This window comes from Triturus cristatus, chromosome 2_1 (assembly GCF_964204655.1).
Source record: "Triturus cristatus chromosome 2_1, aTriCri1.1, whole genome shotgun sequence".
Classification (NCBI taxonomy): domain Eukaryota; kingdom Metazoa; phylum Chordata; class Amphibia; order Caudata; family Salamandridae; genus Triturus; species Triturus cristatus.
In genome coordinates this window covers 2,681,626-2,703,111 of record NC_140581.1, presented here as the reverse complement: position 1 = coordinate 2,703,111, position 21,486 = coordinate 2,681,626, and the positions used below count along the sequence as shown (strand labels likewise).

Below are 21,486 nucleotides of genomic sequence, written 5' to 3'. Positions count from 1 at the left end.
AGACCAGCAATTGGTACACATCTCAAGGGAACACGCAGATCACATGTCAGATCTCAGGCATTGTGTAAACAATTGACCCACCCATGAAACACACAACAGAGTCACAGGAACAGATGCTGACCGGTAGCTGAAGCATAGCTGACTGCACGGACACAGTGCCCTATTGACACAAGCAACAGACTGTAGGGACCACACCTGTGGAACCGATGAGGAGGGTGCATCACACAATTGAGGGACCTGAGTATTGGACTACAAGACCTACGTAATGTGGAAGTGTGACCAGGCCAAAAGACTGCTATTAGCATGTCAGACATAGTACACAGATCAGGCATGGACTTACCCCCTTCCTGCTGCTGTCTGGCCTTCAGCTGCCTATTCAGGTCCAGGAAGACCACCGCCAGTATCCGGAGCATGTGGGGAGTCAGGGTCCGGTGTCCGCCCCTCCTGCGTGGAGGTGACAGCTTCATCTGGACTCTAGCTATCCTCCGGGTCCAGCCCGAAGGTCCTGCCACCTCTTCTGGCAGTTGCGGATCTGGCACTTGTAGACCCCGACAGAACGAACAGCCCGGGCGATGGTCAGACAGATCTCCTGCTCCTGGTGGGCATCCACCTGTGAGGATGACAAAGTGAAAAGTACATTAACACACATGCCCCAGATTTGTGCAGCACACATTTGGATATACATGTCATCATCACAAAGGGAAATGAATTACACAGGTAGTGCAACCAAGGAAAAATCACCTGCATGTCTGACATGTTAACAATGCCTGGATAGTTTAAGCTTGCAATAATGCACTTTAGCAGCAGGAAACCTATTCATTACATGTACCTACACACTGTGGGGGATGAACGTAATCAGTGAGAATGCTTGCCACTGGTGTACGCACTGCTAGTACTGCTAGTCAGACAACATGCATAATTAGGAAATCAGTGGACTGCACACTCACCTGCTCCCATGGTTTCCCATAGAGCTTGCTGTACTGTGGAAGGAGCCTGTCCAGCAGGACCTGGTTCTCCTCCTCAGTGAAGGCTGGGACCCTCTCCAGAGTACGTGCCATAGCAGGAGCCAGAGGATGCAGAGACAGCAGCAGTGGTAGCAGGGATGTGGTCCAATAGCATGTAGTGCAGGCAAGTGAGCTCCCTGGGGGCCAGCCAGCCTTATATCTGTGCTGCAGAGGCAGAATCTGTGCCAAGTGTCCCAAGTGATAGGTCCAACACGGTTGCATTCTATGAATCTGGCCAATCCATTTAAAAGTACGACTCGTACACGCCTTCGCATCGTTCAAATCTTCACCTTCATGGAACACTTGAAATTGCAACATTGTTGTAGGCATCCAACTGAATTTCCAGTGCACAACTCGTACAAGTTTTAAATCCGCATCCGTCTCCATGACAATCCGGAGCCAATGGGTGCGCCCGTCTCGTTCAACTGACTGTACAACGCGTATTTTGAATATACACATGCACCCGTCTCCATACGATTCAATGGCCAAGGCATACGCCTGTCTCGGACCATGCCTGCCCAACGCGTATGCATGATAGTCACCCGCGTCGAACCTCATTGCAGGCATTGGCAAAGCGTACGCACGGCTCGGACATGACCCGTGCAATGCGTACGCATTGTCACCCGCGTCGGACCTCATTGCATTCAATGACAAAGCGTTCGCACGGCTCGGACATGACCCGTGCAATGAGTACACATTGTCACCCGCGTCGAACATCATTAGTGTGACTATTATACGGATGCAACACACATATACTGGCCAGGGACACCTGTGTACACCTATCACACTACAGCATTGGCCACACAGTGTCCCATGGCATGTAAGGCTGCATTCCCTGGGTGTTTGGGGGGGCCACATCTGTTTTTTTGGCTGGCACTTTGTGCAGCCACTCCCAGGCTGTGCACGTGTACATGGGGGCAGAATTCTTTGTGTGTTGTGCACATTACCACTGTGATGTGCAATTGTACAGTAATGGGCATGAGTCACGGACACAGTGTCAGGTTGGATATGTTTAGGACAGGTCACATACACCCTGAGTCCTGGGGGTGATGGCAAATATGTCACAGTGAGACCTATAGCCACAATACTGATGTGCACCCACAGTCTGTGTGCATGTTGTGTCTCAGATGTGTCTGATCAAATGTGCCCAATTTGTGACAGTCTCCACATCCATGTGGTATATGCATCACCCTTGATGGGGTGTGTGTCTAAGAGACGTACATGTAGGGCCGACAGGAACAACAGTGGCCACCACCTGTGGGACTTATGCTTGCCTTGTGATGTGTACGTGCTACGCCATGTCCATTGCTGTGTTGATGTGGCAATACAGGGACCCTGGGTTTCTGCATGGCAAAGATCTGTGATGCCTGGGAGACATGAGGCCTCACTTGTCACTGTGGTGTGTGTTTGGAACGTTGCAGCAGCACATAGGTTGGGTGACACAGCCAGATGATTGGCCATTGCACTACATGGGACTCATGTGGACATGTGGAATTGAGATGTGAGGTGGTGGTCTTGTAGGTGACATATGTGTCCATGCCCAACAGCACACACCTCAGTACATCGTGTAATGTCATGATCTAGCTTGTGATATTGATCGTGGTCATGGCCACATGGGTGGATGAACTGACAATCTTCCTTTGTGCATCTCTGTACTGCAGGGCACCAGCTGTCCATCGGCCGTTCCCAGACCTTGCAACCATGCAGGAACGCGACTGCATCAGACTGTACCGCTTCACCAGGCCACTGATTGCGGAGTTGGTGGAGCAGTTGGCACCACATCTGCTACCTGGCCAGACATACCCTACAGCACTGACCCCAGAGGTGAAGGTGATGGCAGCCCTGCACTTCTTTGCTACTGATACCTTCCAGTACACTGTGGCTACTGCTGGTGGGATGTCACAAACGATGTTTAGTCGGGTGCTACGTGATGGCTTGGAGGGGATATTGCAATTCCTAGACCTGTATATCAAGTTCCCGAGCCCAGCTGAACTCCCTGAAATAAAGGATGCCTTTTATACACTGGGGAGGATGCTGAACGTCATCGGATCTATTGATGGGACACATGTTGCCCTGATACCACCACAGGGACATGAGCAGGCATACCGTAACAGGAAGCACTACCATTCGATCAACGCTCTAGTGGTCTGTCTTGCTGACATGTCGATCATACATGTGTGTGCACGGTTCCCTCGTTCTGCGCACGATGCCTACATTTTGAGGAGTAGTCGCATTGCAACACTGATGTCACAGATGCCAGCTCAGCTTGCCTGGCTTCTCGGTGTGTACTGATTGTTTCTCATTGTGTGTGTTTGTCAATGTTGTATTCCGCACTCCTACATAACTCAGCTACTCGTTCATTTTTGTGTGTGTAGGTGACTCTGGATACCCCAACATGCCGTGGTTGCTGACACCCCTCAGGAACTCTGTGACACCAGCCGAGCTGCGCTACAATGAGGCACATGGTCGGAGCAGGAGGGTGATTGAGCAGACATTCGGCCTCCTGAAAAGCCGCGTTCGCTGCCTGGACAAGACCGGAGGGGCCCTCCCATATGAGCCTGCAAAGGTGTGCAAATCCTTGTCTGCTGCATGCTACACAACGTGGTGGTGCGGAAGGAGGTGCTTCTCATCCAGGATGATGATGACCAACCTCCAGCACCTGTGGAGGATCCCGGCCTGGGCCAAGATGCCAGTGACGATGAAGATGATGGTGACGTCCGCTCACAGCTCATCAACAACTTCTTCACCTGAATGTGAGTTTCCAGGGTTGTTATGTGAATGTATGGAGGTAGCCTGGAATGTGTTGTGCCAGCTCTGTTGCTGTCTGAGTGTGTCTGTGTGCCACTTCACTGGATGCGTGCTGTGATGTGTCCATTCAGGTGGTGTGTACTCCACAATAGGGTAGTACTGCTAACTAGTGTTTGTGTAGGTGTCTTGCAACATGTTTTGTGCATGTGTATTGCATTTCTCTCCTGTTCTTCTGTGCTTTTGACTGTATCTTGTCTGTCCTTCCCAGGGTACTTGGCCTGTTGTGTGGTCAACACTGACCCCCAACACCCAGAAGCCAACACCAGTGTGGAAGTTGACAATTCCCATCTACTGATGTACCACACATCCCTGGACTTCCATTCTCCAACACATTGAGAGCGTGTGTCCACTGTTACGTAGAATTACTGTGAAACTATTGTGAAATAAACGTATTGCTGATGTGTAATGAACCTGTGCTACTCTTTGTTATGTGCGTTGTCTGTCTTCCCACATCTAAGTGACATCTGCTTACCTCACCTGTGGACTTGTTACCACTGACCGGGGTTGGTGTTGTGTCTGTGCATGCCAATGTGTTTCAGGTCAACATCATTGTGTGTGATGAGTACCATGGCCATCGTGAGTATGTTTTGTGGTGGTGTAGCTCCCTCACATGTGTCACATCACCATGATTCACCTTACTTTGGTCACATTGTTGCAGTATTTGGCATGCACTGTGTTGTGTAGCAGATCGACATCTCCATGAACATGACAAGTTGGAATCACAACAGAGGCAAGTATGGTGTACTGGTGAGTTTATTTACAAACATGTGTGTGGAAAGTGCACAGGATGGTGGGTGCTGTACATTGGTTTGGGAATCCAAAGTTCTCATTGGAGTTGGATGTGCTGGTAGATGAAATGTCCATAGTAAAGTCCACAGTCATCTGCTACATTGGCCGAACATGAACCCTCCATGTCATGTGGGCGAGTTGTGTGCGATTGGACAATGTGAACGGGTTGCGCACAAAGAACATTGTTCAGAACAGGTTTAGAGGCCCTGGGGGATGTGCTGGGACATCTGCCTCTCACATGTCCTTCTTCGGACGACCCCTCTTCTTCCGGGGGGGATCCTCAGGTGCAGGCCTCTGCGGTGCAGGGGACTCTCTGCCAGAGTCGTCCTCCCTCCATGTGGTGCTGGCAGATGGTGTTGCGACAGATGTTGTGGCCACACAGGGAGGTGTGGACAGGTTGGTGTTGATCTGGCGGAGGCATTGGAGTATGTCCCAATGCACCGCAGTAATGGCATCCCACTTGGCCTCCATGCGGGCATGTTGGGCGACCTGCTCATGTTGCATGTCCTTGAGGATCCCCACTACCTAGCCAAATCCTCCGGTGCTATCCTGGTACGCATCTAAGATGCGTGCCAGGTGGGGGTCATCATGCAGTCCAGACCCCTTTGCAAGGCGCGCCCTCTGCCTCCCACCCCTCCCAGCACCCTATCCACAGGGGCAGGACCAGCGGCAGGACACACAGGTGACACTGTGACCCCTTGGGTGGTGTTGCTGGTGGTGTTTGCTGTAGCTTCCAGGGGGTCCTGTGTCCCTGTGCTGTGGGTGTTAATTGACCTTGGTGTGTCCGTGTTGGTGGGGGTGCCCTGTCGGTGTCCAGATGCTGGAGGCGTGGGTACAGGGGGTGCAGATGTTGATGCTGCTGCTGCTGCATGATGGCTCACACTTGAGGGGCCAGGTTGGTCGTCGTCATTCGAAGAGGACAGTGAGAGAGTCAGACCAGAGAGCTCAGTGTCCGCCAGAGTCTGGGACTACAGGCCCCATCATGCTTTTGGATACACTCACTTCTCCTGCATCCCCACTATTCCTTCCTGACAGTCAGCTGCACTGTGAGGTGGTGTGTTTGTGGTGGCAAACTGTCTGGCAGGGTCTATTTTGATTTGTGCCTGGCTTGCTCTATTGGTTTGTAGGTTGGTGCATGTCATGGCACAGTTCCCAGTCACTATGAGATGGCAGGTATTGTGTTTGTCTGACTGGCATACACATCTTGGGCTGATTATCTATTGGTTAGTGTAGCTTTGCTTGCGGTGCATGGTTTCACTGTCCCCTTGCCACACAATCTTGGGTATGTTGTTTGTGTACTCACCAGGCTCTGGGATGTCTGTTAGGCCATGGACACTCTCTGGTGGTAGGATGTACCGCACCTTCTCCTCCCAAGTCCTGAAGTAGACTGGTTTGGCAGGAGCGCCACCGCCGGTGCACTGACTCAGGGCGTGATCTTTTTCGATGAGTTTCTTGACCCTCCTGCGCACGTCATACCACCTGTTCTGGATATCGTCCTTTGTGCGCCTTGCTGGTGCTTGGGCGTTCACCTTGTCGACAATCCTCGCCCACATCTTGGTTTTCTGTGAGATGGGGGTCCTTTGGACCAATGTGTCTCTACTCACGATTTCGTCTACCAGCACTTCTAACTCACTATCTGCGAACTTTGGATTCTTCTTTGGGGGCATGGTGATGGGTGGTGGTGGTGAGGGATGTGTGTGTGAGGGTGCAAGTGAGGGTGGTTTGGTGTTGGTTTTGCTGGGTGTATGTGTGTGTGCTTGTGTATGAGTTGCTGATGGGTGAGTTGTGAGTGTGTCTGTGGTTGCTGTGTACTGGTGTTTGCTGCTGGCTGTGTCTCCTGTTTGCAAGGGATGATGGTAGTGATTGTAGTCCTTTATATAGTTGGAGTTGTGGGTGTGTCTTTGTCCCATGTTTTTTTCTTTGGTATTTATTGGCTTTGTCATTGCGTGTTTGGTCCTTTTTTTGTCTTTTTTCCTTTGGATTTTGTAGGCATGAAGGAGACGTTCATGTGACGGAAACAGCTGTTGTCTCGTGCTGGCTTCTCCGGCTCGTTCACGCTGCCTATCTTCTGTGTTTGGTACGCTTCGGTCCCGGCGGTCTCTATTGCTTGTGTGACGGGTTGTCTGTGCGTTTCAGTCGTGCGGCTTGGTTTCCGTGCGAGTCGGTCTGGTTTTACACGCATTGCATCGTACTGCACAAATCGTACATCACGGGTACGGGTCAGTCGGGTTCATTCTGGGTTCGTGTCGGTCAGTGATAATCGCGTCGGTTTTCCGGCTGGATCACTATTTTCCCTACGGCTCGGTCGTACGGCTTGTATTCGGTACGTGTCGGTTGTAATTCACACGCATTGCATCGTACTGCACGGGTCGTACGGCGCTGGTCCGTGTTGGTCGGTATACGGTCCGGGTCAGTGTCGGTCGGTTCGTTTTGTGGCCGGAATCGGCCCCTGAGTGCAGTAAGCATAGATGGAGGAACAGCGATTATCGACTCTCGTCTTCCTTCTGGATCGACAGTCTCGAAGCCTCTAGTCTGAGTCAGCCTTTGTGCCTCCATGAGACACTTTAAATCAACAAGGATATCACAGCTCCTAAGATTCCTAGTGGCTTAAAAACCCACAACTCTATTAGCCTGCTCTCCTTGGCTCTCAAATGCTGCAGTCATTTGCCTAAGGGTATCTGATGGATTTCCAACCTGAAGCTGTTCTGATCATCTATTAAAAAGTATTTGTAAAATTTGTCATTTGATAACTAACAGTACTATTTCTTTTCCAACACCATGCTACAATTATCTTGCATCAATAACTGTCCCATACTGTACTCAATGAGACCTGTTCACAAAGGCCTTTAGAGTACATTAAAACCTGCTCCTGTGGTACTCTATGTACACTTGCATCTGTTTGTGATTCGGCCCCAAAATGCCCATCTCTCTATTAGTAAAGTGGAAAGATGGCACAGTCCTTTCTATTTGTACTAATTGTGCATGAATATTTCCTTAATATTCCCATTTTACACCTTGGCTGTTTTAAATGTCTTGGGACTAATTGAAAAAGGCATGAACAAGTGAATGGAATTATTACACACTGGTACAATATGTCCTTGTGAATAGGTACCATTGTTTTGTTGTTGATGTGAAGAGCTTTCCTGCAGCGAGTGTGCGATGTATAACTACTCTTATACATTAATACATATATACAAGCAGAGCAGCAAATTAAACAGATGCAGGAATAGGGGCAGAACATTGGAATCCAACGGTGCTGTGTCCAGATGGCCCACATGCGCACAATTACTTGCATCTCTACTTTGAACAAACCCTTGCCACTAACCATTCAAGATGTGCAATGGGGGCCCACGGCTTCAAAGAATCTGCTGCTACAGGTGACACCGCATCAGAGCATACACTCCAAAATACAAAGCTGAAATTGGGCAAGCCTCAGGTAGGTATAAGGCAAATTCCAGGACTCTGAAAAAAAGAAGATTTAAAACTACACTTCCCATGAACCCCTGTAGTCCACGCTCTCCACCAATCACCTGGATCAAGTGTAGTATATAAGCCAGAGTCACTACAGTTCCTCCTCTTTCTTTGCTGCTGCAGCTGCTGAGCTACTGTATTTGTTGAAATATGTATGTGAAACGTTTTGGTGTTATTGATGCAGAGATTGCTTAATTGGTGTCTGTATCGGCGCGTTCATGGGCTCGGGGACTGTGCCGCCCGTTTAGTTGCTGTTGCCGTGGAGTGGGAGCAGGACGCGCAGTACGCGTGCACTAGGACCTTTCCTCTTTCGCTGTCTGTTCTCGTGCATGCACGGTGAAGCCGATTCGGAAGCTGTTGCCGATCTCTTCATCGCGCTTCACGCAGCGAGAAATTGTGTCTTCACTCATCCTGGTGAACGCCCGACGGGACAAAAAAGCGGAGCAGTGGCTTTGCCTCAGGAGAGAAGGGTGCCTCCCTCCACCTTTTGAATACATTTTTGTGGCAACAATTTAAGGCTTGTTTTTGCTCTTACTGTAGGTTCGCAGACTTTTTTTGCACCCAAATCAGGGTTGTCTCTCCCCCTTGAACATCTTCCAGATCCTCAGTGCGGGGTTTGCTTGTGGTACTTCCTCTAAAGGATACTTGCTGAGGTCTTTTCCCAGATGGCACATTCGTTTATGCGTGACCACAAATATGGAAGTACTGATTTTCTTCAACAGTCAAGATTCGCTGAAAGCTCTACCTTCATGGCGGAGGCTACCTCTTCTTCCTCAGATTCACCCTCAGATACGGAGGACCCCAAAGAGGATTTTGAACCAGCCGCCAAACGGAAGTGCAAGGTGCGGCATATGGGTCCAGATTTTCCAGCCAACAAAAATATGTTGTTTGATCCAAGAGACATTATCCCCCCTCAATCCACGGAATGGGTGCCCTGGGTGGAGGTTCACTATGTGCAGAACAACTTGTGACAGGGCTTTCAGTGAGAAGTGCGCAATACGCTACTTTCGGAGTGCCCACGCCCATCTCTTCTCGGGAAAGTGGCTGATATACTGGAGCTCAGTGGCCACGTTTTGCAAAAAATTCTCTGAATAGAGCCTGGCTGGGGTGTCAGGACAAACTACTTTCTGATCCCCTCACTAAAATACTGGATCTGGCGGTTCGGGCAAAAAACAACCAGTCCTGATTGGAGCCTGGCGAGGTCCAGGAGTGGGCACAGAGGGTACAGTGTCTTTTAGAGAACGCCAACTGCGCATTGTTCACCGAAAAGCACAAATCTGTTCTTATGAGAATTGATCCCCAACTCGCTGATTTGGCCTCCGCGGAGGCGTGCTCACTGGCCAATGGATTGTTGTTCAGTGACAAGTTCATCAAGGACTTCGGTAAGTATGGGTCAACCTTTCCAGCGTAGGACAAAGCACAAACCTCTTTGAAGAAGGTTTTCAACAGGTGCCTTTTTGTCAGAGCCGCACGCTATCGTGGCCGAGCGCCAGGCCATGGCTTCCACCAGGCCACACGTGGATACGCACGCAGAGGTCGGGGCACCCTCCCAGTGCAGCTCCAACTTCTTTCCAACACGCAATTGAGGCAGGCGAGGTCCTGCCTGTCGTGGGGCTTACAGAGGTGGAGACAACCCTATAGATTCCTCTTACATAGGTGAGCATGCTTCCTCATTCAGAGGATATGGTGGGAGGAAGGATTTAGTTGTTTTACCACAATTGGATGACGATTTCACAGAACCCATGGGTATTACAGACAGTTCAGGGTTTTCAACTGGACTTTTCCTCTACCCCATGTCAAGGGATACTACCGTTCCCTCTCCATTTTTCCCAAACAGAGGCGTCTTTCATAGACTAAATTCAATCCTTCATAACCAAAGGGACGGTGACACAGACGTCATTGCACCCCAGGGCATTCGTCAGTACAGTCTTTTTGGTATCAGAGAAGGATCAGGGTTTCCATCTTTTTCTCAGTCTCAAAGAGTTCTATTCTTGGATTGTGTATTGCCACTTCAAAATGGAGGGCATACATCTATTTTGTGATTTTCTACTGGAAGAAGACTGGCTAGTACATCTAGATCTCAAAGATATGTATTTGACAGTTCCCATTTTTGCCCCTCATCGGAGGGTTCTGCGGTTCCAATGGCAACACCGGTGGTACGAGTTCACTGCTATTCCATTTGGCCTATCCTCAGCCCCTTGATTTTTCACCAAGCTTCTTCGTCTAGTGGTTCAATCCCTTCGGGTGCCAGGGGTACGCTTGATTATTATTTATTCACGCGATATTCTCATCAAGGCGCAGGACAGAGAGACCGTTCTCCTTTCACTTATATTGGATTGGCTGACTGGATCTGGGGTTTGTCCTCAACAGGGAAAAATCGGTCATGGTACCGTCGCAACTATCGATTTTCTGGGCTTTCAAGTGGACTCAATTCAGGCCCAACTTCTCCTACGGAAACTATTGTCCCTTAAGAAGGAGTTGAGGAGAGCTCTTGCCTCTTTGACTACATCATTGAAGACCCTGGCTCGCCTAGTAGGACTATTGACTTCTTCCATACAGCCCATTTTTCCGGGTCCCCTACATTATCGGGCCCTTCAACAGTTTAAGATTCTACACCTTTGCAAGGGTCTGTCTTATTCTGAAAAGATCTTGTCTGAGGAGGTCAAAACGGAGATGTCTTAGAGGCTGGACCACATGGATTAATGAAATGGCAGGACCATTTTTGCTTCAGTCCCCAAGGTGCTGATCGAATCAGATGCTAGCCGGTGGTGTTGGGGAGCCCGTTGCAGCTCAGTAGAGATGGGGGGCAGGTGGCCCTTGGAGGAACTCTTGCTTCACATCCATTGCCTAGAATTACTGGCATGATCCTTTGCGATTCGCATCTTGTCACCACACAAAATGAGTTGTTGTATCCTATTGAGGATGGACAATGTATCAGCGGTCTATTACATTAACTGCCTAGGTGGGACGAGGTCACGTCTTCTGGCAGAAATTGCCAAAGACTTATGGCACTATTGGGTCCAGAATCAGATTTCAGTGACAGCCGAATACATCCCAGGCACGTCCAATGTGAGAACAGATTGGAATTCCCGTTTTCTCCGTGACTCCAGCAATTGGAGATTGCATCTGCAGGTATTTCAGCTCTTGAACCTGTGAGTGGGTCCCTGCACAGTGGATCTCTTTGCCTCATGGCTCAAGGTGCAACTTCGACTGTTTTACAGTAGGAGACCAGACCCCCGGGCGCTGAGCTCAGATACGTTTCTCCGAGATTGATCGATGGGTATCTTGTACGCTTTCCCTCGTTTTTCAATCATCCAGAGAGTATTAGCACAGGTAGGCTGACAGATGGAGGAGGTGGTCCTGGTTACTTCTCTTTGGAAGGCCTAGTCTTGGTTTCCGGTGGCGATGGAGTATTGTGCTATGTGTGTCGAGCCGTGGTTTGCTCGTGTAAACACGTGTTCTGCTGCTCTGGATGGACACTGTCATGGACAAGGTCCTCACGTTAGATAACAACCATCTGCTAACGTAGCACTTTTAGCTACATGTTATTCTTTTTAAATCAACCACCGGATGACGGTTTTGTCACCGAAGGATTTTGACTTTTCTGCAGCGTTGCTCGTCTGCAGCACATTATAACAAATGAGAACTTTCTCTCAGTAACTCTTATGTGTGTTTCAAACACAATACCACATTCCAAGATGGCCGCGATATTTGTGTTTGAAACTCTAGCTAGACATAGACGCGCCTACTAAACACGTCATTACAAGGGTGTACCGGATTGTTTTAATCATATAAAAGACCTCGCATGGCGTGCGTTCATTTCCGTATAGCGACATAATGGAAGCAGATCCGTGTATCCTTGCCATAATTCCGGTACGTATCAGTGAGTTTGTTCACTGCCATCTGGTCAGTTAGTTACCGTATGCGTCTCTTTTACGCATAGACAGGATTCTGTAAAGGAGGTTAAAGTTGATGGCTGTAATCACGCCAATACTTGGGTTCAGATCATATTTATACATGTTTTTTCACAATTTCAGTTCGCTAATATTTTATAATTATTGCTTGAGATAATTTATATCAGGTACTGAGGAAGTTTCACATCTTTACGCGTAAATTTATCAATATTATGCGTCCATTATATATTCTTTAGCGGGAAGACTAAAATAGAATAACGGGCCATTTTTGTCAGTTACTAAGGGCTAAGGTCCTTAAGTATGTTAACCATTTACACTATGGATTACCTAGGTTTCATCATTTTTCATTTTTATCTTATCTTCAATTTTATGTTTTGATTGCAGAAGTGACCGTGATTGCCATTTGAACCCCAGGATATCGACTGAGGCCTTAGGCGCATATCTACTGATCTTCAGTACGAGACATGATTCTATAAGCATTAATAATTTTTGGGATGTGAAATGTGGTGTACCAGTCTTTCGAGAGATCGTGGTGCATTTTTGATCACATATAGCAGAGGATTTATCTATCATCAAGTCTCACTTGCCTGTATATCGGGTATGTATGACTAGTCAGGTTGTGTTTACAAAACGGATTCTGAATCTAAATTTCCCATTGATGATTCTTTGCTCTAGAAATACAAGGGTGACATCGTTAATGAGGAGACTTATTTCATTTTTTTAGAATTTTATATTGACTGAATGAGAGTCATATGCTAGTACACTCGGACTTATACCAGCCCTCGAGCTTTGTCGCAATCCACTTCAATCTGGTAAGAGCTTGCGACGCCCATTCATTATTTATTATTATTAGTTTTCAGTATTATTTCTCCTTTTATTCATGGGATCTCAGAGATACTATATTATTGAGTATAGTTCAATTATAATCATATATCCGTTTACTTTTCTTTCAAGATTATTTATGATTATTCGCTGGCTTAATGATCAAGTAATTTTCCGCTTCTTGAACGAATAATTTACCACACTATAGGTAGGAGCCATACCATATCTCTCTTATATTGTTTTAGTATTCTTTATTTTCTCCTCTAATTTTTCCACTTTCATAATGGATACATGTGTTTGTTTCTTGTATTATCTGTCAGTTATTCACTTGGATGTTGGAGTTTCGCAACACCACTTGGGTGTGGGTTCACGGACTTGTTCAGTGTTTGTTACTGTTTTTAACATTAATAATTCCCTAGTTGGGATCGAGTCATTTGACTCATCTATTAATTGTTAATGAAGCCCTGTACCTTCAGAGTGAAATTGTGTATATCAACAGGTTTTAATTAAATTGTTTTTCCTTTTTCTCTTTTTTGTTCCATAAAAAACACTGTCTTTTACTTTTTACAGTAATCACTGACAAGAATATTCTGAAGAAGGCTTTGCCGAAACGCGTCATAACTTCATATTTTTGTGTACTTGTTCAGTGTTTTATAATCTTATATTTTCGTGTACTTGTTCAGTGTTTTCATGCCATTGAATATATTTTTTATCAACTGAATTATTCATTCATTCTTGTGATGTGTTTAATGGTTGATCATTGATTATCCTATGGATGTGCTTTTCACAACAAAATCTATTCTTTGATTGAATAACAATAATCACGTATATAAAAGTATTTATCATGCATATTAACAAAGCAATGAATACAAAAAAAGAATATTAAATAAAAATATTAATTCTAATTAATTTTTGTCATACAATTGTATTGATTTTTGTTGTGTCTCTGGAGTTACCGCGCTTTGTGCCATTTTATCCTTGCACTGAGCCTGGTGCCTTTTTGTCTTTTCCATACATTGTATTTCCCTGCTAAGGCTTATCCTTTTTGCAGGGGACCCCTTTTGTTTTCCAAATATGTCATCCTGCGCCCTTCCAATTCAAGTGCAGACCTGGCCGGACCTTCGGGTGGATCCGGCTGATCTTCACCATTCACTAGTGATTCAGGGGCTCTCGTGCCTTATGGTGTGGTGACTTTCCTCCGACATTAGCAAATGCCGGGAGTTTAACCAGATACACTGTTCTTCTTATCCCAATCTTGGGCTCCCTCTATAAGCGTTACGACTCAGTCCGGCGTAGCTGGGTTTCTTGGTGCAGTGAATGGGACGTGGATCTCATGGGATCCGGTATCCATACCATTGTGAATTTTTTGTCAGATCTGGCCACCCAAGGTTTTGCATATAGGACGGTGAATAATTTCCGCTATTTCTGTGGGTTGTCCTCATCTGGATGGTAGACCCGTGGGGGAACACCCACTTGTGTGTAAAGTCCTGCAAGGAATAAGGATGGTGCGTTCCCTGCAACCAAAGTATTCTACTTTATGGGACGTGGATGTTGTTCTATGTTTTCTCAGAACCTGGCCGGCTAAAGAATATCTTTCGCGTAAGCAGTTATCAGCGGAGCTTACTTTATTGTTGCTTCCCAGATCCTGCAGGAGGGTTTCAGATTTTCGAGCAGATAGTGTTTACTCCCTCAGGGGTGTCTTTTTCCATATCAAACACAAAAAGGATGGACGGAATGTTGAACATTGTCAAACATTCACCTCCAGTCACAGATCTGGGTTTAATACATCGTTATTTTGTTCACCACGCCTTTTCAGTTTGGACCCAGCCACATGCAAATCAGTCTTGACCCTGTACCTCATGGGAACAGTCCAGCCCGAACTGCCAGGCGAGGTCATCCCTGGATCAGAAAACAAGCATCCTGGGACCGGTTTTGGGGCAAAAGATGATGGACGGAATGTTGAACATTGTCAGACATGCGCCCCCCAGTCACAGATCTGGGTTTAATCCATCTTTATTCTCCTCACGACGCCTTTTCAGTTTGGACCCAGCCATATGCAAATCAGTCTTGACCCTGTACCTCATGGGAACAGCACAAACTGCCAAGCCAGGTCCTCCCTCGACCGGAAAACGAGCATCCTGGGACCAGTTTCAGGGCATCACTACTCATCAGCCAGACTTGCTTGAAACCGGTGGCATAGCGAGCACGGGACCCACATCTGGGCATACCCTGCCAACTTAGGGTGAAAATGCAACACAAAAAGATGATGGACGGAATGTTGAACACTGTCAGACATGCGCCCCAAGTGACAGATCTGGGTTTAATCTATCGTTATTTTGCTTGCCACGCCTTTCCAGTTTGGACCCAGCCATATGCAAATAAACCTTGACCCTGTTCCTCCCCCCCCCCCCCCCCCCCCCCACAGGAACAATCAAGCCCGAACTGCCAGGCGAGGTCATCCCTGGACCAGAAAACAAGCATCCTGGGACCGGTTTTGGGGCAAAAGATGATGGACGGAATGTTGAACACTGTCAGACATGCTCCCCCAGTCACAGATCTGGGTTTAATCCATCTTTATTCTCCTCACCACGCCTTTCGAGTTTGGACCCAGCCATATGCAAAACATCCTCGACCCTGTTCCCCACAGAACCATTCCAGCCCGAACTGCCAGGTCCTCCCTGGACCAGAAAACAAGCATCCTGTGGCCGGTTTCTGGGCATCACCCCTCATCTGTCAGGCTAGCTTGAATCGGAACTGGGGTGGCAAAGTGAGCTAAAGAACGATGATGGAACGATGATGTATTCAACCCCGATCTAATAGTGACTTTGGGGTGAGTGAAAAGTTTCAGCGCTCCGCCCATCATCTCCTTGTGTTTCCTTTTTTTGCCCTAAGTTGACAGGGTATGCCCAGAAGTGGGTCCCTTGCCCACTTTGCCACTGGATTCAGGATAGCCTGACTGAAAAGAGTGGTTACCCCGAAATCTGTACCAGGATGCTTGTTTCCGGTCCTGGGAAGACCTGGTTTGACAGTTCGGGCTGGACTGTTCCCATGAGGAACAGGGTCAAGACTGATTTGCATGTAGCTGGATCTGAACTGGGGTGGCAAAGTGAGCTAAAGAACGATGATGGATTCAATCCAGATCTGTGACTGGGGGTGTCTGAAAAGTTTCAGCGCTCCGTCCATCATCTCCTGTGTTTAATTTTTTCCAGATCTGAAACATACTAAGACTGATTCAAGATGCATTGTTTACCCTTGCTTTCCTCATTATCATAAACTATGCAAGGGCGTAACATAGGCCTCCGCAGCCCCTGTGGTGAGGGGGGCCCCAAGCTCCAGGGGGCCCCCTCAGCATAGCACTCTGGCTGCAGGGCTCCTGATTGAGCCAGGAGGGAGCCCCTCCACGTGCCTTGCAGGGAGGCCCCCTTGAGTTTCATCACGCCAGTGAAACTATGTGGGGTTAAAAGGTTGGAATGTTATAAGGAGTATACTCGTGATTTGAGAACTGATCAGGCAGGACAGTTAATTATTTATTTGCCGAAACCTTTCCGCCCGGTCACTTATGCAACTTTAGCTTGATGGGTCAGGTGGATTCTGGCGAGGACGGAATTGATGGGTCTTGTTTTGGAGTGCATTCTGTGCTGGGAGCCATGGCCTCCAAAGCTTTTTCCACTGGTTCTGGTCTTGAGGACATTATGACTGCAGCGAACTGGTCTTCTGACTCCACTTTTAAAGTGTTTTAACACAAACCAGTTGTGGATGTGGCATCTAATATTGTAGCACAACTTTAAAATAGTATAATCCAAAACCTCCTTACCTAACATAGAATAAAAACATTTCTAGCTACCACGTCAAGAATTTTCAATTCTGTTATGGACACAGAGGTGAGGATTATCCCACAGAGGAATTGCATATGTTACTAAATGTCTAATGAGGTTATCGTTATTAGTGAGATGTTATGTTTATTCCCGCCCTTGATGATAATTGCTACAGACGGAGTAGACACCGTGCCACTGCTCTTCTCTTTTTTTCCAGGGGCAGATGCTAAGGCAACCAGAGGCGGCCTGGTTCTTCACATCCAGTGCTGTGGATTATCGGAGGAGAAGTTCCCTTCCACTGTTTTATGGTTCACGTGGTTGGCAAACGAGTCCTGATCTTCGAGGGATCGAGTATGGAGTTTGAGTTTGCAATGACTTTTGAAATGATTCATGAAGATTATTGACAGAGAAAGAGTGTATATAGAATAGTATACAGTATATAGAAACTATAGTGACACTGGCTTATATACTACACATGACCCCCGTGACTGGTGATGACTGTGGACTACAGGGGTTCATGGGAATGTGGTTTTTCTTTTTGTGGTTATTTTCATTGGCTGCTGTGTTTTCTTGAGTAAAGAAAGAGAAGCATAATCCTCGCTTCCGTGTCCTTAATAGAATTAAAAATTCTTGACGTGATAACTAGAAATCTTTTTATTAGTGTCTACATCGCACCTGTACAAAAGGGGGTGGTGTTGGACGGAGCATCAGAACCAATCAAACACTCACACCCAGTCACCAGATCTGGGTTTGATCCATCACCGTTCTTTAGCCCACTCTGCCACCCCAGTTCAGACATGGCCATATGCAAATCAGTCTGACCCTGTGCCTCATGGGAACAGTCCAGCCCGAACTGCCAAGCCATGCCTACCCTGGACCGGAAACAAGCTTCCTAGGACCGGTTTCTGGCATTTCAGCCGTCTTCAGCCAGGCTTGCTTGAATCCAGTGGCAAAGTGAGCAAGGGACTCACGTCTGAGCATACCCTGCCAACTTATGGCGAACAAAGCGGTACAAAAGGGGGTGGTGATAGACGGAGCATCAGAACCAATCAAACACTCATACTCAGTCAACAGATCTGGGTTTGATCCATCACCGTTCTTTAGCCCACTCTGCCACCCCAGTTCAGACATGGCCATATGCAAATTAGTCTGACCCTGTGCCTCATGGGAACAGTCCAGCCCAAACTGCCAAGCCATGCCTACCCTGGACCGGAAACAAGCTTCCTAGGACCGGTTTCTGGCATTTTAGCCGTCTTCAGCCAGGCTTGCTTAAATCCAGTGGCAAAGTGAGCAAGGGACTCGCGTCTGAGCATACCCTGCCAACTTATGGCGAACAAAGCGGTACAAAAGGGGGTGGTGATGGACGGAGCATCAGAACCAATCAAACACTCACACCCAGTCAACAGATCTGGGTTTGATCCATCACCGTTCTTTAGCCCACTCTGCCACCCCAGTTCAGACATGGCCATATGCAAATCAGTCTGACCCTGTGCCTCATGGGAACAGTCCAGCCCGAACTGCCAAGCCATGCCTACCCTGGACCGGAAACAAGCTTCCTAGGACCGGTTTCTGGCATTTAAGCAGTCTTCAGCCAGGCTTGCTTGAATCCAGTGGCAAAGTGAGCACGGGACTCACGTCTGAGCATACCCTGCCAACTTATGGCGAACAAAGCGGTACAAAAGGGGGTGGTGATGGACGGAGCATCAGAACCAATCAAACACTCACACCCAGTCAACAGATCTGGGTTTGATCCATCACCGTTCTTTAGCCCACTCTGCCACCCCAGTTCAGACATGGCCATATGCAAATCAGTCTGACCCTGTGCCTCATGGGAACAGTCCAGCCCGAACTGCCAAGCCATGCCTACCCTGGACCGGAAACAAGCTTCCTAGGACCGGTTTCTGGCATTTCAGCCGTCTTCAGCCAGGCTTGCTTGAATCCAGTGGCAAAGTGAGCAAGGGACTCACGTCTGAGCATACCCTGCCAACTTATGGCGAACAAAGCGGTACAAAAGGGGGTGGTGATGGACGGAGCATCAGAACCAATCAAACACTCACACCCAGTCAACAGATCTGGGTTTGATCCATCACCATTCTTTAGCCCACTCTGCCAACCCAGTTCAGACATGGCCATATGCAAATCAGTCTGACCCTGTGCCTCATGGGAACAGTCCAGCCCGAACTGCTAAGCCATGCCTACCCTGGACCGGAAACAAGCTTCCTAGGACCGGTTTCTGGCATTTCAGCCGTCTTCAGCCAGGCTTGCTTGAATCCAGTGGCAAAGTGAGCAAGGGACTCACGTCTGAGCATACCCTGCCAACTTATGGCGAACAAAGCGGTACAAAAGGGGGTGGTGATGGACTGAGCATCAGAACCAATCAAACACTCACACCCAGTCAACAGATCTGGGTTTGATCCATCACCGTTCTTTAGCCCACTCTGCCACCCCGGTTCAGACATGGCCATATGCAAATCAGTCTGACCCTGTGCCTCATGGGAACAGTCCAGCCCGAACTGCCAAGCCATGCCTTCCCTGGACCGGAAACAAGCTTCCTAGGACCGGTTTCTGGCATTTCAGCCGTCTTCAGCCAGGCTGACGAACAAGTTGGCAGGTTATCCTCAGACGTGAGTACCTTGCTCACTTTGCCACTGGATTCAAGCAAGCCTGGCTGAAGACGGCTGAAATGCCAGAAACCGGTCCTAGGAAGCTTGTTTCCGGTCCCAGGAAGGCATGGCTTGGCAGTTCGGGCTGGACTGTTCCCATGAGGCACAGGGTCAGACTGATTTGCATATGGCCATGTCTGAACTGGGGTGGCAGAGTGGGCTAAAGAATGGTGATGGATCAAACCCAGATCTGTTGACTGGGTGTGAGTGTTTGATTGGTTCTGATGCTCAGTCCATCACCACCCCCTTTTGTACCGCCTTGTTCGCCATAAGTTGGCAGGGTATGCTCAGACGTGAGTCCCTTGCTCACTTTGCCACTGGATTCAAGCAAGCCTGGCTGAAGACGGCTGAAATGCCAGAAACCGGTCCTAGGAAGCTTTTTTCCGGTCCCAGGAAGGCATGGCTTGGCAGTTCGGGCTGGACTGTTCCCATGAGGCACAGGGTCAGACTGATTTGCATATGGCCATGTCTGAACTGGGGTGGCAGAGTGGGCTAAAGAATGGTGATGGATCAAACCCAGATCTGTTTACTGGGTGTGAGTGTTTGATTGGTTCTGATGCTCAGTCCATCACCACCCCCTTTTGTACCACTTTGTTCGCCATAAGTTGGCAAGGTATGCTCAGACGTGAGTCCCTTGCTCACTTTGCCACTGGATTCAAGCAAGCCTGGCTGAAGACGGCTGAAATGCCAGAAAGCGGTCCTAGGAAGCTTGTTTCCGGTCCAGGGAAGGCATGGCTTGGCAGTTTGGGCTGGACTGTTCCCATGAGGCACAGGGTCAGACTGATTTGCATATGGCCATGTCTGAACTGGGGTGGCAGAATGGGCTAACGAACGGTGATGGATCAAACCCAGATCTGTCGACTGGGTGTGAGTGTTTGATTGGTTCTGATGCTCAGTCCATCACCACCCCCTTTTGTACCGCTTTGTTCGCCATAAGTTGGCAGGGTATGCTAAGACGTGAGTCCCTTGCTCACTTTGCCACTGGATTCAAGCAAGCCTGGCTGAAGACGGCTGAAATGCCAGAAAGCGGTCCTAGGAAGCTTGTTTCCGGTCCCAGGAAGGCATGGCTTGGCAGTTCGGGCTGGACTGTTCCCATGAGGCACAGGGTCAGACTGATTTGCATATGGCCATGTCTGAACTGGGGTGGCAGAGTGGGCTAAAGAATGGTGATGGATCAAACCCAGATCTGTTGACTGGGTGTGAGTGTTTGATTGGTTCTGATGCTCAGTCCATCACCACCCCCTTTTGTACCGCCTTGTTCGCCATAAGTTGGCAGGGTATGCTCAGACATGAGTCCCTTGCTCACTTTGCCACTGGATTCAAGCAAGCCTGGCTGAAGACGGCTGAAATGCCAGAAACCGGTCCTAGGAAGCTTTTTTCCGGTCCCAGGAAGGCATGGCTTGGCAGTTCGGGCTGGACTGTTCCCATGAGGCACAGGGTCAGACTGATTTGCATATGGCCATGTCTGAACTGGGGTGGCAGAGTGGGCTAAAGAATGGTGATGGATCAAACCCAGATCTGTTTACTGGGTGTGAGTGTTTGATTGGTTCTGATGCTCAGTCCATCACCACCCCCTTTTGTACCACTTTGTTCGCCATAAGTTGGCAAGGTATGCTCAGACGTGAGTCCCTTGCTCACTTTGCCACTGGATTCAAGCAAGCCTGGCTGAAGACGGCTGAAATGCCAGAAAGCGGTCCTAGGAAGCTTGTTTCCGGTCCAGGGAAGGCATGGCTTGGCAGTTTGGGCTGGACTGTTCCCATGAGGCACAGGGTCAGACTGATTTGCATATGGCCATGTCTGAACTGGGGTGGCAGAATGGGCTAACGAACGGTGATGGATCAAACCCAGATCTGTCGACTGGGTGTGAGTGTTTGATTGGTTCTGATGCTCAGTCCATCACCACCCCCTTTTGTACCGCTTTGTTCGCCATAAGTTGGCAGGGTATGCTAAGACGTGAGTCCCTTGCTCACTTTGCCACTGGATTCAAGCAAGCCTGGCTGAAGACGGCTGAAATGCCAGAAACCGGTCCTAGGAAGCTTATTTCCGGTCCAGGGAAGGCATGGCTTGGCAGTTCGGGCTGGACTGTTCCCATGAGGCACAGGGTCAGACTGATTTGCATATGGCCATGTCTGAACTGGGGTGGCAGAGTGGGCTAAAGAACCGTAATGGATCAAACCCAGATCTGTTGACTGAGTGTGAG

At 48.4% G+C, this 21,486-nt stretch overlaps 1 protein-coding gene across 1 annotated transcript in view; it reads left to right on the top strand.

The window, feature by feature from the left end:
* LOC146863581 (uncharacterized) overlaps window positions 1-21,486 on the top strand; it is a 205,048-nt gene that overhangs the window by 125,571 nt on the left and 57,991 nt on the right.